The following is a 21,657-nucleotide window of genomic DNA, read 5'->3' on the forward strand; positions in this document are numbered from 1 at the left end:
ATGCAAGGCTTATGGGTTGAGAAGCAAGGAATAGGCCAGGAATCCTGTTACTGCTTTTGTGAGGAGCTACGGTGTCCTGGTCCACTCTGGAAACAAGAGGAACAGGAGGAGGAAGGGATGGGGGAAAACAATGTGGAGAGATCTCACCATGGAAAAACCCTGAAGTCAACTGCGCCTGCAGCCTTGGCTCTACAATAATTTTGCCATCAGCCACCTTAAGCCATGGCCATCCATGCTCTGGAGCTGCTCCAGAATAATTTCTATCTCCTTGGGCATGCACTGAGCAGGGAGAAGGACAGCAGTGAGGGTTGCTTTTGGGCATTGAGAGAGACCCAGGGCTCCTGAAGGAGTATGCAAATTCCCTAAATGATGCTTACCATCTCTACAAATTGATTTTGCTTGAAATTCTACAATATTTACTTATGTTTTAAAATCTATTTTCATACTTAAATCCTATCCATATATAAAAAATTTAGAAAGCTCCTGTGCCAGCACAGTACTTTTATTTTGGAATATAATGCAAAACCAAAGAACAGGTAGTAACATTCCAGATCTTGTGTAATGTATTTCTTCATTCAGGATGTACAGTACAGCCTGTGTTGTTCTCTGCCTGCTTACTTTTTGCTCACATCTCCCACATTTATACCAGTATGTGCTCAGCTTTGCTCATCCATTGGTTTTCTAGTTTTGTTGAATTTTATGGAATTTTTGTACAGGTCTCATGGTGACCTTGTCTCTCTATAAGTATTATTCTGTGCTATTATGAGAAAACTCTACTTGGAGCTTTTCTCTTTTTTTCCAGTAATGTATTCATTCAGGTTCCAGTCTCTTCCCTGAATGCTAGTTGGTCTGAAGAGTTTACTTCAGCACACCTCCAGTGCCCAGTACTTGCTGTTTCATACTGGAAAACTTTATCCTAGTGATGTCCCCTGGGTTCCACTCATGTGGTGGTGAGCCAGTTCTCAGTCCCCTACATTACCTGCACACCCTTGTTTCCTGGTCTTGGGTTCAGTCCAATCTCTCCCACTCCAGCCCCACTGAGATCTTGGCCAGATGTGTCTATCTGAGCAGGTCCTGCAAGAGATCAAATTTGAGGGGGGGGGCAATAGAGCCAGGTGGGTTTCTATGACCATTTATGCCCTCTGTAAACCTCCCTCCATGTTTACTTTTCTTCTGATCATTTAAGCACACTTTATGTTGTGTAGTATGTGTTTATTGGGCCTGTGTTTTGGGCCAAACTTGAATTTGCCAAGAACTGGCTTCCTCGGCTGCCAGCCCCCTTGCCAAGGCTGCAAAATGGTTCCTTCCTTTGCCCTCTGCTCGATGCCTTGAGAGATGTCAGCTTCTTTCCCTGCACAGGGAGATCATACAGCACATCTTTCAGGTTTGTTGGGCAATGTCCTTGGTCTCTAAATGCTCTGTACCCAGACAAGCCTTCAGCTTCCCCCAAAATGCATGTTCCTTTAATTCCCTTATCCCTCCACTATGCTCACGGAGGGACCTCTCTGGCTGGTGCTTTTGGCCTGGCCGTGGCAGTGTCTGTGCTGCTTTCTTGGTTTCACGCCAAGAAAAATGATTTTTTCTTAATTATGTTCTTTACGCCTATTCACAGATTTCCTGGGCCATAGCAGTGACATCAGACATTTTCCAGTGAAGACTGTACGAGTATTATGATGTCAATCATGTAGAGGTAAATTATTTAATGGGAGCAGAAAATTGTCAGGTAAGTTAGAATTTCTTGAATAAAACAAATGGTAAAAAGAATTCTAACACAATACTCATAAACTTGTCTAGATACCTTAAATCATAATTTTTGAAATAATAAAGTGCAATAAATTAAATGATTGAGAGAATAGTCAGCCATTACTAAGACCCAAATCCATTCACTGGAATATTAGTGAGAAGAAATATCTCAAATCATCATAGATTAAAAACAAACAAACACCTCGAGATGAAAGATAAAAGGGTTGGAGAAAAAATCTCCTTCACCAAACATGCAAATAATAAGATTTTACAAAAGCGAAAAAAAGAAAGAAAAGCAGAAATAAGTGATCAAAAAGAAAAATTCCCTGAGGGTTGGAGGTAAGGGATATATCCGGAAATTAAAATGATACAAGTTCCAGACAGAGTTGATGAAAAAAGATGCACACTTAGATTCATCCTGACAAAATTCTAGAGCTCTAATGCTAAAAGGACAATCTTATAATCATTCAAATAAAAAGAAAAAGAGACCATCACAGCAGAATACCTGAGACTGGATGGCTGAAGTGGTGGAAATTTATTTTTTCATAGTTCTGGTGACTGAAGTCCAGACGAGGTACAAGCAGGGTTGATTTCTGGTGAGACTCCCATGTTTTGTAACAGCTACTTCTCTGCTGAGTTGTCTCCTCTCTTTTCCTCTGGGTGATGAGCTGAGAGGAAGATCTCTTGTGTCTCTTCCTTTTCTTATAGGAACACTAGTCCTTTTGGATTATGGCTACGCCTCATGACCTCACTTCCAAGTAAGTACCCCTTTAATGACACTATCTTCAAGTGCAATCACTTTGGGATTAGGACTTAAATATGTAAATTTTGGGTGGGGCACAATGTAGTCCATAACATTACCTAAAATGGAAAAGGAACCAAATCCCAATTAGAATAAATAATATTTCTTGTATGTACAATATGCCAAAATGCACTCTACTATCATGAAAAATAATCAGACTGTCATCGCTCTTATTATCTGTAAGAACAGAGGTTAGGTGATGGTACGAAAACATTTGACAATTTTTAAAAGAGCTAGAATGGAAATACTCAATGCTTAGTCAAATTATTATTTGTTTGTCAGGACAAAAGAAATACAGTTGCAAAGACATTAAGATTCAGAGTAGATCACTTATTCCATCAGAAGAAAATACTCAATGACCAATTCCAATAAACAGATCCATTAGAATAGAGACCTCAAAGTAGGAGAAATGGGAGAAGAGAGGAACATGTGGTGAGCAATGGACCGTGGTGTACACACATATATCTAAATGAACAATGAAAGATTCTCTGGTAATACGAAATAGAGTACTAATGTGGTTTATTAAAACAGAAGGAGCATCTGCAATGAAAATTATAATAACTTGCATCTGAACTGAGTTAATTAGCTCTGTGAAATCAGAGGTGGGAGAGGGAATGAAAAAGGAATTTTTGAAATGCACAATCTGAGTGAGGGTTGAACAATGAAAAGAATAAAAGGAGAAAGGGAAGATGGAAGTATTCTAAGGACTCATCTCAAAAAAGGGCAAGGAGGTGGAGCTTCATTGATATATGGCTTAGGGAAGACTTGAAATCTTATTAGTAAATTAGGGAAGTCTGATTATGAGTCTTTGGAAGTGAAAGGTTTTCAGTCAGAATATGGAAAATGTACTGGAATATCCAAATTAAGAAGTTGAGAAATGGAATCAATCCCAACTTTAGCAAACTGGTGGAAAAGCCAGGCAATGTGGAGCATTTCTGTAATCCCAGTAGCTCATGAGGCTGAAGCAGGGGGATTGTGATTTCAAAACTAGCCTCAGCAAAAGTGAGAGGCTAAGACACAGTGAGACCCTGTCTCTAAATAAAGTACAAAATAGGGCTGGGGATGTGGCTCAGTGGTCAAGTTGGCCTAAGTTCAGTCCCCAGTACCCTCCTCCCCCCCAAATATTAGGAAGTCACCAGAAGCATTAAGTAATAGATATAAAGATGGGAGAAATAAAATTAATATGCATATTTGGGAATGGATTAAATTTTTCCATTGGAAGTGACTGAAAGGATGAAATATTGGTTTAATGCACACCATTTATTTTTTTAAGGTGCATTTAAAATGTGTTTAAAATTTAAGGAATAAAGGATAAAAAGAGATATTAAACAAGTAAGAGCAAAAATGAGAGAAGAAACTACAACATTAATGTAATCAAAGTGCAGTTTAAGAATAAAAACAAAAAAATTGAAATGTACATAATATAATGATAATAGATTCAACTAATGTAGAAGTTACTACTATCATAAACCCATACATACTAAATAACACAACAGCTAAATATATACATCTTACATGAATCCACTAGGTAATCAAGGAGAATTTGATTAAGTATCCAATATAGCAAAAGATTTCTTATATTTATTTTGAATTAATCCAGCAAGCAGGAATAACTAAAGACATGAAGGAACTTATTTATACAATTAATTATTTTATTTAATAACAGACTTTAATATTTTTAAAAGAAATAACATATATTTTTGTGAATCCATATAATATTTAATAAGTAAATCCTTGCCAAATTTAAGATTTGATGGACCACATTCTGTGATTAAAAATCTATGAAATTAAATGTAACCTTAAAAAATTAATACAATAATCTCTTTGCTTAGAATTGTGAAAAAAAAATAATAGGTATTCCTTGAATCAAAAAGTAAATCAAAATGAAGGTGTAGTAGCACATGCATTTAATCCCAGGGATTCTGGAGACTGAGGCAGAAGGATTGCTCCTTCAAGGCTAGCCTCAGAAGTTTAGTGATTAAGCATTTAAGTTTAGTGATTAAGCATTTAATTAAGAATTAAAAATGAAAAGAACTGAGGCTATAGCTCAGCAATAAATTCTCCTTGGGTTCAACTCTTAGTATTGCTAGTAGGGCTAAGGGTGTGGAGTAATTCAAACCTGATAATAAAAACTATGCAGAAATAAATGAAAAGGCTATTTACCAAAACCAGAAAACTTAGCATAATGCACAATTTACATTAGGGTGGATTTATGAAGATATTAAAAATGGAAGTAGTAGATATTACTTAGATTATGATATTAGAATATCAAAAGAACAGCAAAATAACAACTACCCAAACAAAACAACAACAACAACAAAAACAAAAACACTAGCCAGAAAAAATCAAAAACAAAAAAGAAATGCCAAATACTGCCTGATCCCATTCATATGAAGAACCTCAAATGTTGATCACTGAGAAGTTGAAAATAACAGGGTGGTCACCAGCAGCTGGGGAGAACTGATGGGAGGGAGGAACAGAAAAGGTATTTCAACAGGCACTAAGTCATAGTTATATAAGAGAATTTCTGGGGGTTTTTGCATGAGAGGGTGACTATTGATAACAATAATGCATATTTCAAAAAAGGCTAGAAGAGCCAGGCATGGTGGCACTTGCATGTAATCCCAGCAGTTCAGGAGGCTGAGGCAAGAGGATTTCAAGTTCAAAGCCAGATTCAGCAACTTAGAAAGGCTTTAAGTAACTGAGAGTAAATAAAAATTGACAAAAGGACTGGGGAAGTGGCTTAGGGGTTAAGCACCCCAGGCTGTAAATACTGACACACACACACACACACACACACACACACACACACACACACACATCCTAGAGAAAAAGATATTGAGTGTTCGCACCACAAAGAAATGATAGCTGTTCACAAGAAGAGATGAGTGTATATGTACCTGATTTCAATATTATGCAATGTATCCATTTGTCAAGGCATCCCATGGTATCCCATCAATATATACACTGTAATGTGTTAGAAGAAAGAAAAAAAAAGCTAAGCTTCATTTAAAACTAGTAAAAAGATTACGTAAATTAAATAAACTATTACTTGAAAAGACCATAAACTACATTATGAGCCTTATGAGAAAATGGAAAGGAAAGCAGAGAAAGAGGGAGAGGAAAAAAAGAGAAAGAAGAAGAAATGAAATATAAGGTTAAGGACAAGAAAAGAAGTATTGTTACAAACACACTGGTTAAGGACAAGTAAGAAAGATAAAAGAATACACAGCAAACACTTGAAATCCTAGAAAACAATAAATTATTTCCCAGCAAACCATAAATTTATTAAAGTTTATCCAGGAAGAAATAGAAACCTAAATTGATTGATGAATAGAAAAACAATAGAAAAACAATTACACATCTGATAGGGGAATTCACCAAAGGGTTCACAGTTAAATCCTAGCTTTTCTTTAAGGAAAAGTTAATTTTAATATTATAAAATTAATTATAGAGCATCAAAAAGATTAAAAAAAATTCCAAGTCATTTTAAGAAGTCTTTTTAACTTTAATTTCTAAATTAAAATATATGTCTTTTAGAAGGAAGGAGTGAAATAGCTGGACATGGTGTAATCCCAGTGGCTCAGGAGGCTGGGGCATGAGGATCACAGGTCCAAAGACAGCCTCAGCAGCTTATCTGTGCCCTGCCTCAAAATAAAAAGGGCTTGGAGTGTGGCACCCCTGGATTCAATCCCTGGTACAAAAAAAAAAGTGAAATAATGATATATGTTACAAAATGCATGACCTCAAAATGTATGACATACCCAAAATAGTATCTCAAATGAAAGAATCAGGACATAAAAACCACATATTATATGACTCATTTATATAAAATGTTCCTAGAAAGCAAATCTATAAACAGAGAAAACAGATTAATGGTAACCTAAGGTTTGGGTGAAAGCAGGAATTTGCCACTTGTGGGTACAATGGATTTTGTTGTTGTTACCACCACTACTGTGCTGGGGATGGAACCCAGGGCCTCACATGTCACAGTCCAGTACTCCATCACAAGAGCCACATCTCACACAACAAGGGATATTTTGTGGTCACAGTTGTATGACTGCAAATTTACTAAAAATCATAGAATTGTATGCTGCAAATAGGTGAATTTTATAGTATATAAATTGTATCTCATTGAAGTGCTTTTGATTAAAGTAAATGGATATCAGGAAAGAAAAATCAATGCCATTTCTTATAAATGTACATGCAAAAGGCTTAAATAAAGTAGACTGATACATTTCATGAAGGTATCAACATATTCCATGAAGTAGCATTTCTTCTAGGAAATAAAATTATAAAAGTCATTAGCTATTCCTTAGAAAGCAAAATAGGGATAAAAATATTTGCTAATTTTACCAATATTTTCAATCACAAATTACTAAAACCATTTCAATTTCAACCAAGAGTAAGAACACAATTGTCAGTCAATATTTTCTTAAAATTCTTGCATAAGGAAATTAGAATAATATAAGCATGATCAAAATAATGGTAAATGTTTATCTGTTAGATAAAATTATTTATACCTAGAAAACCCATGAGCCTGTAATTAAAATAAAAGCAAAGTTCTCCTTTGATTGATAAAGACAATTGTACATGATAACATTTTGAAAAAAATGGCTGATATGACAATAAGGGCCTAGAAATTAAAATAGAACCGAAATTATATTCATAATGACAGAAAAGAGAACAATAAAATCTTAGGAATAAACATAATAACGTAATAAAAAGCTTTATAAGTAAAATTTCTACAAAATTAAAAGATATAAATCAAATTCTGAACAAAGAGAAAGGCATTAAATGGTCGATAAATTTTCTAAAAGTTTTGATTCTTCTAAAACCAGCATATTACCTAACATAATGCCAATTATAGTTCCACTATACCTTTCCTTTTGAAATTGAATAAAATTATTCTGAATTTATATGGATAAAAATAATGCCAGAAAGTCATGCAAAGAAAGAACAGAAATGGAAAATGACTCACATAAAAGATCATCTGACATATCCATCCAGATCAGTTCATTAGAGTATTGGCATAAAATTAGACACATTAGTGAAACATCCTGGAAACCTTGGAATTGGAACTGAGGAGAAATAAGTTTCTAATACATGATAAAAGTAATATTTGGACCAGTATAAAGGCATAAATTATTTAAAAATTGTGGTAAAATAATTAGCTCTCTCTGAAGAAGAAAACACAGTTAATCTCTATCTTACCTAAAACCCAAAATAATACTGAAAGGAGTATTGATTTAATTTTAAAAAATAATAGAACCATAGTACATTAGAAAAGGAATATTTAGGACACTCATGTATTATTTAACATTTGTGTAAAAAAAAATGTGTTTATGGACCATACAAACTTTTAAAAACTCTGCATGTGAAAATATTCTACAGATATGTGAATAGAGAACAATGATGAATCTGAAGGAAAATATTAATATAGCTGATACGGATTAACATCCATTTTATATAAAGAGCTCTTTCAAGCATCCCAATAGAAAAATTAGCAAAGACTGTATAGAAGCAGTGTACAAAAAGGCAATTCCAAATGGCCAACAAACATTAAAATACTCAACCTTACCAATCATCAGTGAGTGCAAATTAAAGTAATGAGATATCCCTTTATGCGCATCAGACTGGCAAGCACTGAGCAGAGCAATAACACCTACTGCTGGCGGTGATACAGAGGAAAGAGCTATTTTAATATATTGCTGGTGAAAATGTGCATTATTATAGCTTTTTTTTGGAAAGAAATCTGGAAATATCTATTAAGTTAAAACTATCCATTGACCCACACATTTCATTGTGGGAAACTGTCCCAAAGAAACAAATGTATTGGCAGGTAAGGATGCATGTTCAAGGATATTTATTGCATCACTGTTTGTTTTGAAAACCTGGAAGCTAAGTGAATTTTGATTAGAAGAGGAATGGTTGACTACAGAGAATATTACAGAACATTATGCAACTTAGTACTACATTACTTGACATGAAACAATTCCCATGATGTGAAAAAAGCAGGATGCAAAAAGGTAGGTATAATATAATCTCATTGTTAAATGAAAAATTATATATTTCCCTAAATATATAACATGCACAAATATGTACATGCACACATATATATGTTCATATATACATCTGTGAATTATTCTACCTTTCTGTATTTGATTGAAGAAAAAATATCAGATTATATGAACCAGCTTGTTTAAATTGATCACCTGAGAGTAGCAATGGGAGATGATGGAATTAGAGGAATGTGGGAAGAGGAGGGAGCACAGCATAAAAAGCAAAAATACAAATAAAAACCAATATTTGTGATTTGATTTCATTTGACTCTATTATGGCCCTCAAGTTATGGTCTTTTTTGAAGGGATTCTGATCTTGTATAATCTTCTATCCTGAAAAGTGGAACTGTGACTTGTTTCTCTAAAATTAGACATCACAAAGGTAATGAGATTTCACTTCCATGATTATGTCATTTATGATTTATGACTTCTGTCTGTTGACTTGCCCTTGCTGGCTTTAATGAGATAAGCTACCACATGAAATGGTCTATATGGCAAGGAACTGAGGGCAGCCATTAAGTGATAGCCAGGAAGTAAACCAGCAACCACAGCAGCTCGGAAGTGAAGCTTTTCTCAGTTGAGCCTTCAAATGAGACCACAGTCTTCCCAGTACCTTGACTGCAGACTTGTAGGGGACTTATATAGCATGCTAGTGCCTGAACTCCTGACCCACAGAAACTAAGATATACAAATACATGTCTTAATATCTTTCTATTTATTTTAAATAAAAAAATTTTCCAAAAAAAAAAAAATCCACTCTACATTATCTTGAAGCTTCACAGAAATGTGTAAGAAATACGTATCATTCTCATGTTGCAGGAAAGGAACCTGACACTTAGAAGTTATCTTTCTAGGTGTCAGGAAACTGGTGTTTGGCCAGAGTGGAGGTTTGAACGTTAGATGTCTAACACAAAAGTTCCTTTGCTTTGTGCATGCATGAAGGTAGTTTCCATCCGCCCACTTAACAATCCAAACATAAAACAAAAGAGTGGATTGCCCTTGGCCCACTGACACACTGCTACAATCTTTTAAGCTTTTTAGCATTTAATGACCAAAGAAAGACGTTTGCTGTACATGACAGGTGGCTTTCAGTCAACCCCTGGGCAGCCTTTTGGCTTAGGTCTCCTCAGAACAATGTCCAAAACCAATAGGACAGCTCAGGGAGTGGCACGTTTCCCAGGACTTTGCACTTCAAGCCACAATGATGAATAACTAACTGCACTCAAAGTCAAAGGGTGGACACAAAAAAGTGGAACTGAGACAGAGCAAGCCATGGAGAGGGGTCGATGTGCACAGAGAAACTGCAAGTTAGGGATTTCTAAGATAACCTGTAAAGAGGTTAAGTGAGCATTTTATAGAATGGCCAATGGTCAATGAGTTTGCACAATAGTGAGGTAAAATTTCTTTAAAAAATGTCTTTACTGCAAAGATTTTCAGATAATTTAATATGCTAATGTACACAGAAGATTGAATTTAGAAAACTTCTTGATTAAACATTTTGTGCACTAATGCACTAATTTTTTTAAAAAAAATTTTTAAATTTTTTCCATTTTTTTTTAAAATGAGAACTCCTTCTGTTATTTCTGCCTCCTTCTAAACATGTTCCTATGTCTCTACAAAGTCAACATGATATTGCACCCTATCCTCCTCCTCATAAATTTGTGTCATTCAAAATCAGTTGACAAAATTGCACTGTGTACATCTGTAAACGTGCCACAGTGAATTCCACCTTTATGGATATCTACAAATCACCAATTTTAAAAAAAATAAATAAATATAGGAAGACCAGTAGGGTAGAGGAAGAGAAACAAGGGGTGAAAAGAAAAGGGAAGTACTGGGGACTGAAATCGAGCAAATTATATTCTGGACCTTAGAATTATATCAAAATGAGCTCCACGATTAGGTATAACTATAATGCACTATTCAAACATTAAAAAAAATGAGCTATTTTGGGAATGTAAATCCTGAAGGTCATTTTAGAATGTTTTCTAAGTATGCACAAAAGGGGTCAAAAACATGTATTAAAATTAGACAAATAATCTTTCTAAAAACTAAGTCTAGTGTATTCCTTAAAATCTAAAACCAGAAGTTTTAGACATTAACTACAAAAATAAAGAACTAAAAAATCTTACTTTTAGTGGCGGTCTATAGTAGAGTAAGGAACTGAATTAAGGCTATCATAAAAGTATGTGTTAATACACATATTGATTATGATAATAGTAATGGAATGCTTTCTATGTGCACTTTAGTATGACATTCACAACCATAATCTCATTTAATTTGACTCAGTGAGTTTGAAGTCATGTATTGTGAATTCTAATTTTAGAGATGAGAGAAGTAGAGACACAAGAGATCATATCTTCAGAATCACAAATCTATTAAGTTTGAGAATTAGAATTGAAAATATATTTGACTTTTGTTAAATTTTATGAAGATAATGTTTTACATTCGGGGTAATTTTCTCAGATTAGTCTAGCAATTTGATGTTTTTTCACTTTTTCTTTCATCAACTACCTCTAGTCTGTTGTTCAGATTGATCACAGAAACCTTGTTTCATTTTATTATGCAATTATATTTTTCTTATCTAAAAATTCTACTTGGGCAAAATTCTATTTTATTTTAATTATGGACGACCAAAGCTTGTAAATGTACACTCAGTTCTGGCCTTAGTTATTTTCTGTGTCAGTCTTACATGTCTTGGGTAGTGAACTGTGGAAGACTGAAAGGAGATTATGAATTTCTAAGTCCTAAGCTATTTTTTAAGTTACTTTATCTGCTTCAGGTTTACGTCTCATGGGGAAAACATAAATTTGAATCTCAAAGTTACATACGTAATCTTTAACTCCATTTTTTTTACAGATAATTATTTTTAAGCACAATTCCTATAAGATTTTAAATATCCCTACCTCCTATCTAAGTCATGTAAATCAGTGTGTGTGCATGTGTGTTTTCTTAGCCATGTTTCAGGTGTGACATTGACACATTGTAAATGCCAGTTTCTTGTACCTCAGTAGTTCCAGCTCCATGTACGCAAGAGTCTATAGTTCTATCCCCAAGATTAGAAGGAAATTCACTGATGTTAGGTGACCACCAGATTCAGCAGTTGCTCAGTGTCCCAACTCTGTTTTCACTAGATCTTTTTACTAGGAACATGAGAATTTTCCTTTCTTAGTGTTGGTTCAGCTGTCTGTTTATTGCTTGATTATTTCTATACATAAATATATAGCTTAGATGCATGTATCTATTTATTCATCCAAAAATTTAGTTAGCTGATTGTTTTATGATTTAAACTAGTAAGGGGAATTCCTTCTTAGCCACATTAAATATATATCTATCCCTTGCGTCTTAAATCATATCACTTCTCCATATTAATCTTTCACTTTGAAATCCATAAAATAATTAGCATTATGGAAACAGTAATTATGGCTTGTTCATAAGATCTCAGAAGAGCAGAATTAGGAAGCAGATCGTAAAATCAAAAGAAGCCATTTAAGAATGAATGAAAGGAAATATTATATTACTTTCCACAACAGGTAGCAAACCTACAAATGTGCTTCTCTAAGTGGTATTTTAGTTCAGTTAATGATGTGTTTGGCATCTTAGGAGGTAATTGTTGTGAAGAACCGTCTTTATTAAATAACACATAATCCTGGAGATGGATTCCATTATCCAGTGAGGATACAGTGGTTAACAGGTGGGCTGTGCTTGATACCATGTTGGGTGTGTGGGCCCGTGGCAGAAGACTGGAGCCATGCCCTCACAGGAGATAGGAGAACACATCAGGCCAGGGAGAAAGCCTTTGGATAGATAATGTGTAAGCCAAAGCCTGGTGGCTGGAAAGGAGAGGCTGAGTTCAGCTTCGGTCACGTTGACTTGATGAAATTATCCAAGTGGAGATATTCCATAGTCAGCCAGATCCACATGCCTGAGCTTAGGAGATCACTCTGAGTTGGAGATATTGACTCAGTGTTTTGCTTGAATAGTAGTGTATTCCTCTATTGTATTTAATTTTAATTGATCTACTAACAAATGAAGAAGGTTTCAAAATCCAAATAGTACAAAGTGTACACAAAAATCGAGTCACTTTTCAACACTTTCAGGCCAGATACTGAATATTACCAATATAAGAATATATTACCTGTCTCTACCACTTTCTGAAGTTAGCATATACATGTTTCATGTTTTTAAAAGTGATATGACTTTATTCAAACTATTTTGCATCTTACACTTTTTACTTACTACCAAAATTATCATTTTGATGATAAGTCTGTATCATTGTAAATAGTCTCCTTATCTGTTCAACAGTTGTGTAATATTCTAATGCATATATCTGTAAGTCACAAAGTTGTGGATATTTATGTTGTTTCTATTTTTCAATGGTATTTTAAAAATATGAGCCTCCAATATCCCATTTTCCTCACTAAAAGTATTAAGCATCTTTTCATATGTTAAATTTTTGGTAAAATCCAGTCCAAACTTCTGATTCTGAATTTAAAGCCATTAGTATTGTGCACCTGCTTTCTTCTCTGACTACACCATTTACTTTTTTGCTTAGTATTGTTTAAGAAAATTAGCATTATTATTATTATTATTATTATTTTGTTCAATCAAACTCCTTCTTATCATATAGGTTTTGTACCTGATATTTGTTTCTTAGCTTGTTGTTATCCTCAACTCTTATGTGAAGACTTGAGATTTTAATTTAAATGATAACTTAATTATTACCCACCTAGTCACATTCAACAAGTTGCCATACTACTTGAATTTTCTGCATATCGCTCTAAAATAAAAAATGAACGAGGACTTAGTACGACTCTGGAGTGTGGAAACCGTGTGAATCTACCACTCAGATCACTGATTGCAGGAAGCTGAGGGCTTCTGCTGATGTGCTCTGAAATCCATAGCTTGGTGTACAAAGCCACAGATCCCTTAGGCTGCATCCAGGCAATGAGTGACAGCAGGGTCACATAAGCATGTCTATTTCTGGGTGATGTGGGAATCTTCTAAGAGAAGATTTTGACCTGCAGACCCTTCAATGCCTTTATCAAGCTTCCTTATAAGCATACTACAGTCCTAAACCCTTCTGCTCAGTCTTTCTTCCTCCCCCACTGCCTTTCTTTTTATCTTTCCTCTTCCGATCACTCAAAGTCAGACTTGGATTTCTGTCCCTTGGCTCCCTCCTTAATTTTTTTTTTTTGTAGCCTGCTACCCTATTTTTAAAATTTTGAAAATAAATGTATTTTTAAAATGTTTATTCTCATCCATCTGCTTCTTGGAGGACCAGGATTAAAACATTAAAGAACAAGGATATATGAATACTGGTTAGGGAAAGAGATCTCACAAAAGAGACAGCCTTAGGAATGCTCAGAACCATGAAAGGAAACCCAGCAAAATCTTGCAGTGCTGAAGAGAAGGGAAAGGAGTATTTCTGTATGGAAATACAGAGAACTGGCATTGTGGAGCAACCAGCGTAGGACTGTGAGCATCAGGCTTCCCCCACACGTTGGTCGTGGATGATCTCAGTAAAATATAGCTGCTCAACAGGTGAGTGGGAGGTGGAACAAAACAACCACAATTGCTGACAATTCCTTTTATTTTGATTTAAATTATGATTAAGTGTAGTAATAGCTACCATTTATTAAGCCTTCTACCTCCTACCTTATGGTAAGATTTACATAAAAGAGAAGAGCCAATTAGCAACATAAGAAGCAGTAGATGGACCTTAAGAGGAGTGTGGGAGGAGTTAGTGCAGGTTCTGTGGTTGTGAGTTAGTGCAGGTTCTGTGGTTGTGAGAAGGATCTAGTAATGCTTGAGGCATGGATCACAGAAGAGAAAGGAAAACTAAAGGAGTAAAATCCCCTGGGTTATCAGAATTGACAGGATCTAGAAATGCAGCTGAATTTATTGCCTCTAATTCTTCCCTTTATCATAGGAATAAAGGAGGAAAAGTAGGTGTTGGCACAGGAGTTGAGGTAAGAAGTTAAATGGCTCTCCTGGAATTATGTCTTTTCTCTGTGCAACAGCAGCTGAAGATGTCTGCTGGATGAGAGGGAGGAGGAAACGGTTGTCTTGGGGAGAGTGGGAGGCTTAGAAATAAGGCTATGGGGGAAGGGAAGAGCGGGTCGTCATGTGTCAGCAGTTATTGGTGACCATACATCTACAAATGCTTATGTGTTCGGTCATGGAATTTTCTCCAGCAGCATGCATTTGCCTGTGTTCAGAGGTGAACCTGCAAGGCAGCTGATGGCATCCAGAAGAACCATGGCCGGACTTCCATGATCCAAAGTCACTGGGAACAGGGAGCTTAGGAAATTGGTAAAAGCATGGGAATTGCTGTGCTTTGGACTCTTAGCAAAATAGGAAGCACAGGGAAGAAAAGAGACTTGAACAATGAGGAGAGGTCAAAGAACTGCACATTCTCATAAATTTAAAAAAAAGAGAGAGAAATAAAAAGAAAATTACTTGTGGGAATAATTGGAAGAACTTTGTCTTCATTTGCTTCCTGTTGCTAATAGAACAAAGGTTTTTTGTGGCCCTCTGTTCTGGTCCAGTGTTGAGGGCTTGCAGTAGGTGATGGCCCTCTTGCTGGCAGAGTTCCAAGGTAGCATAGGGTGTCACATGGCAAGAGATACCGAGTGTACCCGTGTGTGTAGCCCTGGTCTCTCTTGTTCTCATGTGACCACTGGGATTCTATCTGGGCCGTTCCATCCCAAAGACTTCATTTTAGTTTAATCATCTCCCAAAGACTGTACCTCCAAGTACTAGAGCTAAATTAAATTTCCATACCCTTAATTCCTTATGATAAAAATTAAACTTCCACCTGAGTTTTTGGAGGGGACAAATCATATACAAACCAAACTATATCTGAATGAAAGAAGATAGGACAAATGTGGTTATCTGAATTTCATTATCAAGAAATGGAGGGGAATGAGCAAGGTCTAAGAGATAATGCATGAGAACTGAAGACTAGCAGAGAAGAGGAAAGGGAGACATAGGAGACAAGGAGATAAGGAATGGAGACATCAGGGAACTGGAAGAGTCAACTAAATGACCATTTAAATAACCCAAGATGTTAATCTTTTCCTCATGCTCTTCCTCCCTGTTCTGTTCTTAGTTGCTCTCTTTATATCAAAGAAGACATTTGGCATTTGTTTTTTAAGGATTGGCTAGCTTGGCTTAGCATAATCTGTTCTAATGGCATCCATTTCCCTGCAAATTCTATGATTTTGTCATTTTTAGTGCTGTGTAATACTCCATTGTGTATAGATGCCGCATTTTTTATCTATTCATCTATTGAAGGACATCTAGGTTGGTTCCACAGTCTAGCTATTGTGAATTGTGCCGCTATGATCATTGATGTGGCAGTATTCCTATAGTACGCCCTTTTAAGATCCTCAGGGAAGACCAGTGGGGGAGAGAAAGGGAGAGAGAAGGGAAAGCATATGGAAATGGTGGGAGACCCTCAATGTAACACAAACTTACATATAAGAGGTTGTGAGGGGAAAGGGGTGGGGGACAAGGGAGAGAATTGAACAACAGCAGATGAGGTAGAGAGGAAAGATGGGAGGGGAGGGGAGGGGGGATAGTAGGGGATAGGAAAGGTAGCAGAATCCAACAGTCACTAATATAGCATTATGTAAAAATTGTGAATGTGTAACTGATGTGATTCTGCAATTTGTATTTGGGGTAAAAACGGAAGTTCATAACTCACTTGAATCAAATGTATGAAAGATGATATGTCATGAGCTTTGTAATGTTTTTAACAACCAATAAAAAAAGAAAAAATATCTAAATAAAAAAATCCGTTGTATTTTTGCACACTAACATTGAAAAAATGAAATTATAAAAAAATAAATGAATAACCCAAGATAACTAAAAAATAAAGAGATTATAATAACAAGAAGATGCAGGAGATGACTCAGACAATGAAAATTTAAAAACAAATGAAGCAAATAGGGATTTTACAGAAGAGAAAGAAATGTCTTTCTCAGCATGAAATATAGAAATTATACATATATCTAAGATCTATGGCTCAACACTTTCAGGCAGAATATGGTCTGCTTCAGATGGGAGAGAATATTCAAATGGCCTAGACTCTGGTCTTTGCAAATGGCTACAATGACCAGGTACTCAGAATTTAAGACTGAAACTTAGGATGTGACAAGTATATATTTACTTATACAATGTTGCAACAAAGTATTGGAAGTTAGGCTTGACAAAGGAAGTAAGGGGCATATGGTCATCATAACTAGAGTATAACTTGTAGGTCAGTGTGACAATAAGTGGAATATAGGAACAGGATCCCTGAAACATCTGTCTCTTTGCTTTAACTTTTTCCTCTGTGGCAGGATTATTCCATTACCCAGCCACAGCTAGAATAGCTTCAAATAAAAACAAGAAACTTAATAAAGAATTCTTTCGGTATCCGAGCTATACTTTTCAGTTAAACTTTCTAGCAAATGAGGAACATGCATTTGCAAATAATAGTTTACCCATTTCAGTTGCTGTTTCCTTTCATAGGCCAACACTTTTTGCTGCTAACTCTCTGCTGGACAGTGAATTATATCCCAAGGATCGCTGATGAACAAGCCATGATTCCTGATCCCATAAAGCTCACAGTAAAAGAAAGACAAGTAGCAAAAAACAAAACAAAACAAAACAAAAAAACCCCAACCGCGATGTAGTGCAATAATTTCACAGCAGAGTTTTCAACAGTGTTTTAAAAGCACCAGAAAGAAAATGATTTGTTTTGCCTTAAATTATGATTAAGTGTAGTAATAGCTACCATTTATTAGGCCTCCTACCTTCTGCCAGGTGCTGTCTGTACATTTCAGTTGTAGTCATGGCCTCGTTTCATCTTCACAACAGTACGGGTACGTATTTTCATTATTATCAGCACAAGAGTAAATTGAATAGTGTGGACAGTAAATAAGTTACCCAGAGGAAGGTACAGGAAGAAAATGTGAACCCAAGACTGTTTGACCAAAATGACCCGATGAGTTACTATTTTCATGTCTCAAATGTATGATGTTTTATCTTGACTTTATTTGTGAATCCTAAACTAGATTTCATATTCAAAATGGAACGATTACCACTATGTTTCTGAGTCCTTTAGAAACTATGTGAGAATCCACAGTTTATTTGCTGTTCCTCTAACATGCTTCTAAATCACAATGCTGGTTCTGAAGCCTTTCTTTCCTGAGGCTATGGCAGACATTGCTAATCAATCATGGTGGTAATTTCCAAAGAGCCCAATGCACCTGGATGCTCTTCCAGCTGGTACTCCAGGTAGGCATGATTGATCGATCACTATCAACAGGAGCACACAACATATTTTCCTTTTCTGTTTTAAAAGATAAAATTCTTTGGTGAATACAAACTTAGAAGCCATATGCAACCTTAAAGGGTCATAAGGTAGAGAAGGCCTGTGATAAATATCTAGATGATGATGCAATGCATAGTAGGTGCTTTTGGGCTTAGTGAACTGTTTATAAATATGTGTTGAGTACTTTTTAAAGAGATAGCTTTTCCTTTCCTTTTTTAAAAATCTTTTTTTGTGGGGTTCTTTTTTCTTTCATTTTTTTTTTTTTTTTGGGAACTGGGGGTTGAACCCAGGGCTTTGCGAATGCAAGGCAAACGCTTTGCCACTGATCTACATCCCAGCCCTCCTTCCCTTTTTTTACTTCCAGATTATATAATCTCTTACATCTGTGTTCATAGGCTATGGTTGTCAGTAGCCTCTCTACTTCTCTGTTGGGCATATGAAGACTTCAGCATGCCTTGCTCAGGATGAAGTCGGGGAGGCATTCTGAACAAGCCGCCACACAGGCTCCAAGGTGCCTGCTTCTGAACACTGAGGGATGGCTGAGAGCTGGCTGAGGGTGATGATGTTGGTCAGCTGGAGGGCTTTCACCAGGCCCATAATCTGTCACCCCCTGATGCCTGTCTTCCTCTGCAAAGTGACAGATGATACATGGAGCCATGGTAGTAATGTCAACCTGGGTGTGTTCTAGAATCCCATGCCTGCTGTTCTTATGACAAGCACTTCTTCTATGTACAATTTATTTCTCTCTGTAAAGCTCTGTCTAGACATAACCTTAGTTTCCAGGGATATTCCTTATCTTTGATGTACTCTTTCAAGTTTGAGAAATGAGGCAAAGAGAGGCAACAGGTCTTTCCGAATTAGGATCTCTTTGGAATTCTATGGTCCATTCTGAATACACACCCCTTTTGCAGGGATGGTAGGACCATACCCCACCCTGCCTATGTGAGTTTCTTTCATTACACAAGTTGTTCTTGAAAATGAAATTTCTCTACCCTCTCCCCAACTAAAGGGATTGTATTCTACCCACGTGTAAACTAGATTCTATTTCTAGATATATAAAATGATATCTTCCTATAGACCTCTGCTCTCGTTGTCCCCCTTATCTGGCTTTTTTCCCCCTTCATCAGAACATTTATTAACTTCTGACTTATTGCATATGGAGCAATGACTTTATCCATTTCACTACAGTAATCTTGGAACCTTGTACCTCCTTATACATATTTGTCCAAGTATGAATAAATGACTGATAGAAAAATAATGCTTCAAAACAAACAAAAAACAAACTTGTCTGGATAGAATAGTAAGGGGAGTCAATCTAGAGTCAGAGTCAGAGTCTAATGATTTGAGTCTTTGTCCTTCTGTACATGCCAGTTTAATGTATGTGTGTGCATGTGTGTGGTGGGGGGGGAGGAGAGGGAGGGAGGGAGGGAGAAGGATAAAGAGACAGAAGGTCTTTCTGAGACTCTGATTCACATTTTAAACAGGGATCAAAATCTTTACTCTGCCTATTACAGGATTTCCATGAGGAGCATATAATATGAAAATGCCTTTAAAAATCAAAATCGTAAAATACTATACAAATATCAATTATCACACACCATAACATCTCTGTAAACTCAGGGATAGAAAGGCTGTGTTTCCATGGGCCATGGGTGTGCAGAACTTACAGGAGGATGATATTGAGGTCCTTTTTGCTGTGTGGTTCCTCAGAAATGTCTTTTCTCTAGTTTCTTTTAGCTTCCCTCCCTTCCTCTCTCCTTTATTTTCTCCTTCTTCTTTTCTTTCTTTTTTCCATTCCCACTATTATACATTGATTTTTTTCAAACAAACATTGCATAACTAAAAATAAGGAGTTTATCTGTGCTATGTCTATTATAAACTTAAATTATTAATGTGACTTGGGGATTTGTTTATTTTTAAAGTTCATTGAAGGGGCATGAAATTGATCCATTACTAAGTCATTCCATTTCTAGTCAAAACGTGAGTTTAAAGTAACTTCAAGGAATCACCATGGCTTTAGGTAGAGCCATAGTTGTCTTATGCCACAGAAGTGGTGGGAGAACTGGTTCATGCCTAGATTCAATGTGTCTCTAGCCCACACTGGTGGGAGTAATTCATAACTCTCCATTGTCCTAAAGATACAGGATCAATGTATTATATTCTTATTGTTCTAATTAGTTCTAAATGACATAGAATGCACTTTGATACATTACACATAAATGGAGTATAATTTCTCATTCTTCTGATTATACATGATGTAGAATTACACAAATCATGTAGTCATATATGTACATAGACTAATAATGTCTGATTCATTCTACTATCCTTGATACACCTGTCCCCACTTCTTTCCTTTCACTCCCCTCTACCTAATCTAAAGTAACTCTATTCTTCCCTAGCTACCTCCCCTTATTGTGAATTAGCATTCATATACCAGAGAAAACATTTGGCCTGTGGTTATTTGGGATTGGCTTATTTCGCTTAGCATGATATTCTCCAGCTCCATCCATACCTGCAAATGCTGTGATTTTATTCTTCTTTAAGGATAAGTAATATTCCATTGTGTATATATAACACATTTTATTTATCCCTTCATCTGTTGAAGAGCACCTAGAATGGTTTCATGCTCTTAACATATATAGGTAGAGGCTGTACCTGGACACTCTTATGTTCTTGGAGAAAGAGTAATGTTTTAGGGTTAGATAGAGCTGCTTTGACTCCTAGTCTGGCCCCTGTTAGTTATGAATCTATCAGCAATTAAATATTCTCTGACAAAAGAATATCTATGCCATAAATAATTTTTAGACCAGATGTAAAGTGAGCATAGATTAGAGCCCAGGAACAACCATCTGGCATTAGGACACCATTGTGAATATCATACATACAAGATCCTGTCCTTGTAAGCCCTAATTTGTACCCTATGACCTTCTTAGACTCCCTCTTTTCTCAATTTCTGTCACTTCTGTCTTGATAGTTTCTATATCTAATATTGGAAACATAGTAGCCATGGCCATGTTATTCTCAAGATACCTCAAATGTACAGGATCATTATCATTTCTGAACATCCAGTTCATAAACATGAGACACTCATTCTAATCCATTCTAATAAGCTAAAATAATTGCAGGATATAGAATAATCCCAGAGTTCTCTCTCCAGGGACTTTCTGAAGTAAAGAACATACACTTGTCATATGAAAATTGACCTTGGATTGCAATAAACAGCACTTTTAGTTTTATTATGTTTCTTATTATATTTACCAAACAACAACAACAACAACAACAACAACAACAACAACAAAAAGCCCATCAGAAACATCATTGATTCTATGTCTGTGTGTTTAGAGTTTAAATTAGGGGATGGAAGATATGGGCTAAAAATTTCTTTCAATACAGAAGGTTGGCTGAAATTGTGGATATTCTGAAAGTCTTTCTACATGAGGATTTATACACAGACTTGGAGCTGATTAAATCAGTAGATGCAATTGAAAGAATATAGGAAATTTTATTTAAATATTAAAGGCTAATCTGTGGAAAAAGAAACAAATTTACTCTACGTTGATCCAGAAGGAAGAACTAGAATTAATGGCCTAGAGTTTCAACAAATAAGTTTTCTTCATCAGTGTAAGGACAACCTTCCTAATCATTAGAATTGGGTACTGGGCAACTTCCCTGAGCTACTTCCCACCTCCTTGATAAATCGGGATTTTTTTCCCTAGATATTCCAG

General features: G+C 35.9%; 1 long non-coding RNA gene across 1 annotated transcript in view; it reads left to right on the forward strand.

Moving 5' to 3' along the window:
- Positions 1–21,657, forward strand: part of LOC144370620 (uncharacterized) — a 70,698-nt gene that overhangs the window by 9,093 nt on the left and 39,948 nt on the right. The window contains exons 2-3 of the long non-coding RNA XR_013430525.1: positions 1,613–1,723; positions 2,452–2,501. This is a non-coding gene — a long non-coding RNA (uncharacterized LOC144370620). The remainder of the gene's footprint in view (positions 1–1,612; positions 1,724–2,451; positions 2,502–21,657) is intronic.

This window comes from Ictidomys tridecemlineatus, chromosome 14 (genome assembly GCF_052094955.1).
Source record: "Ictidomys tridecemlineatus isolate mIctTri1 chromosome 14, mIctTri1.hap1, whole genome shotgun sequence".
NCBI classification, from domain to species: Eukaryota; Metazoa; Chordata; class Mammalia; order Rodentia; family Sciuridae; genus Ictidomys; species Ictidomys tridecemlineatus.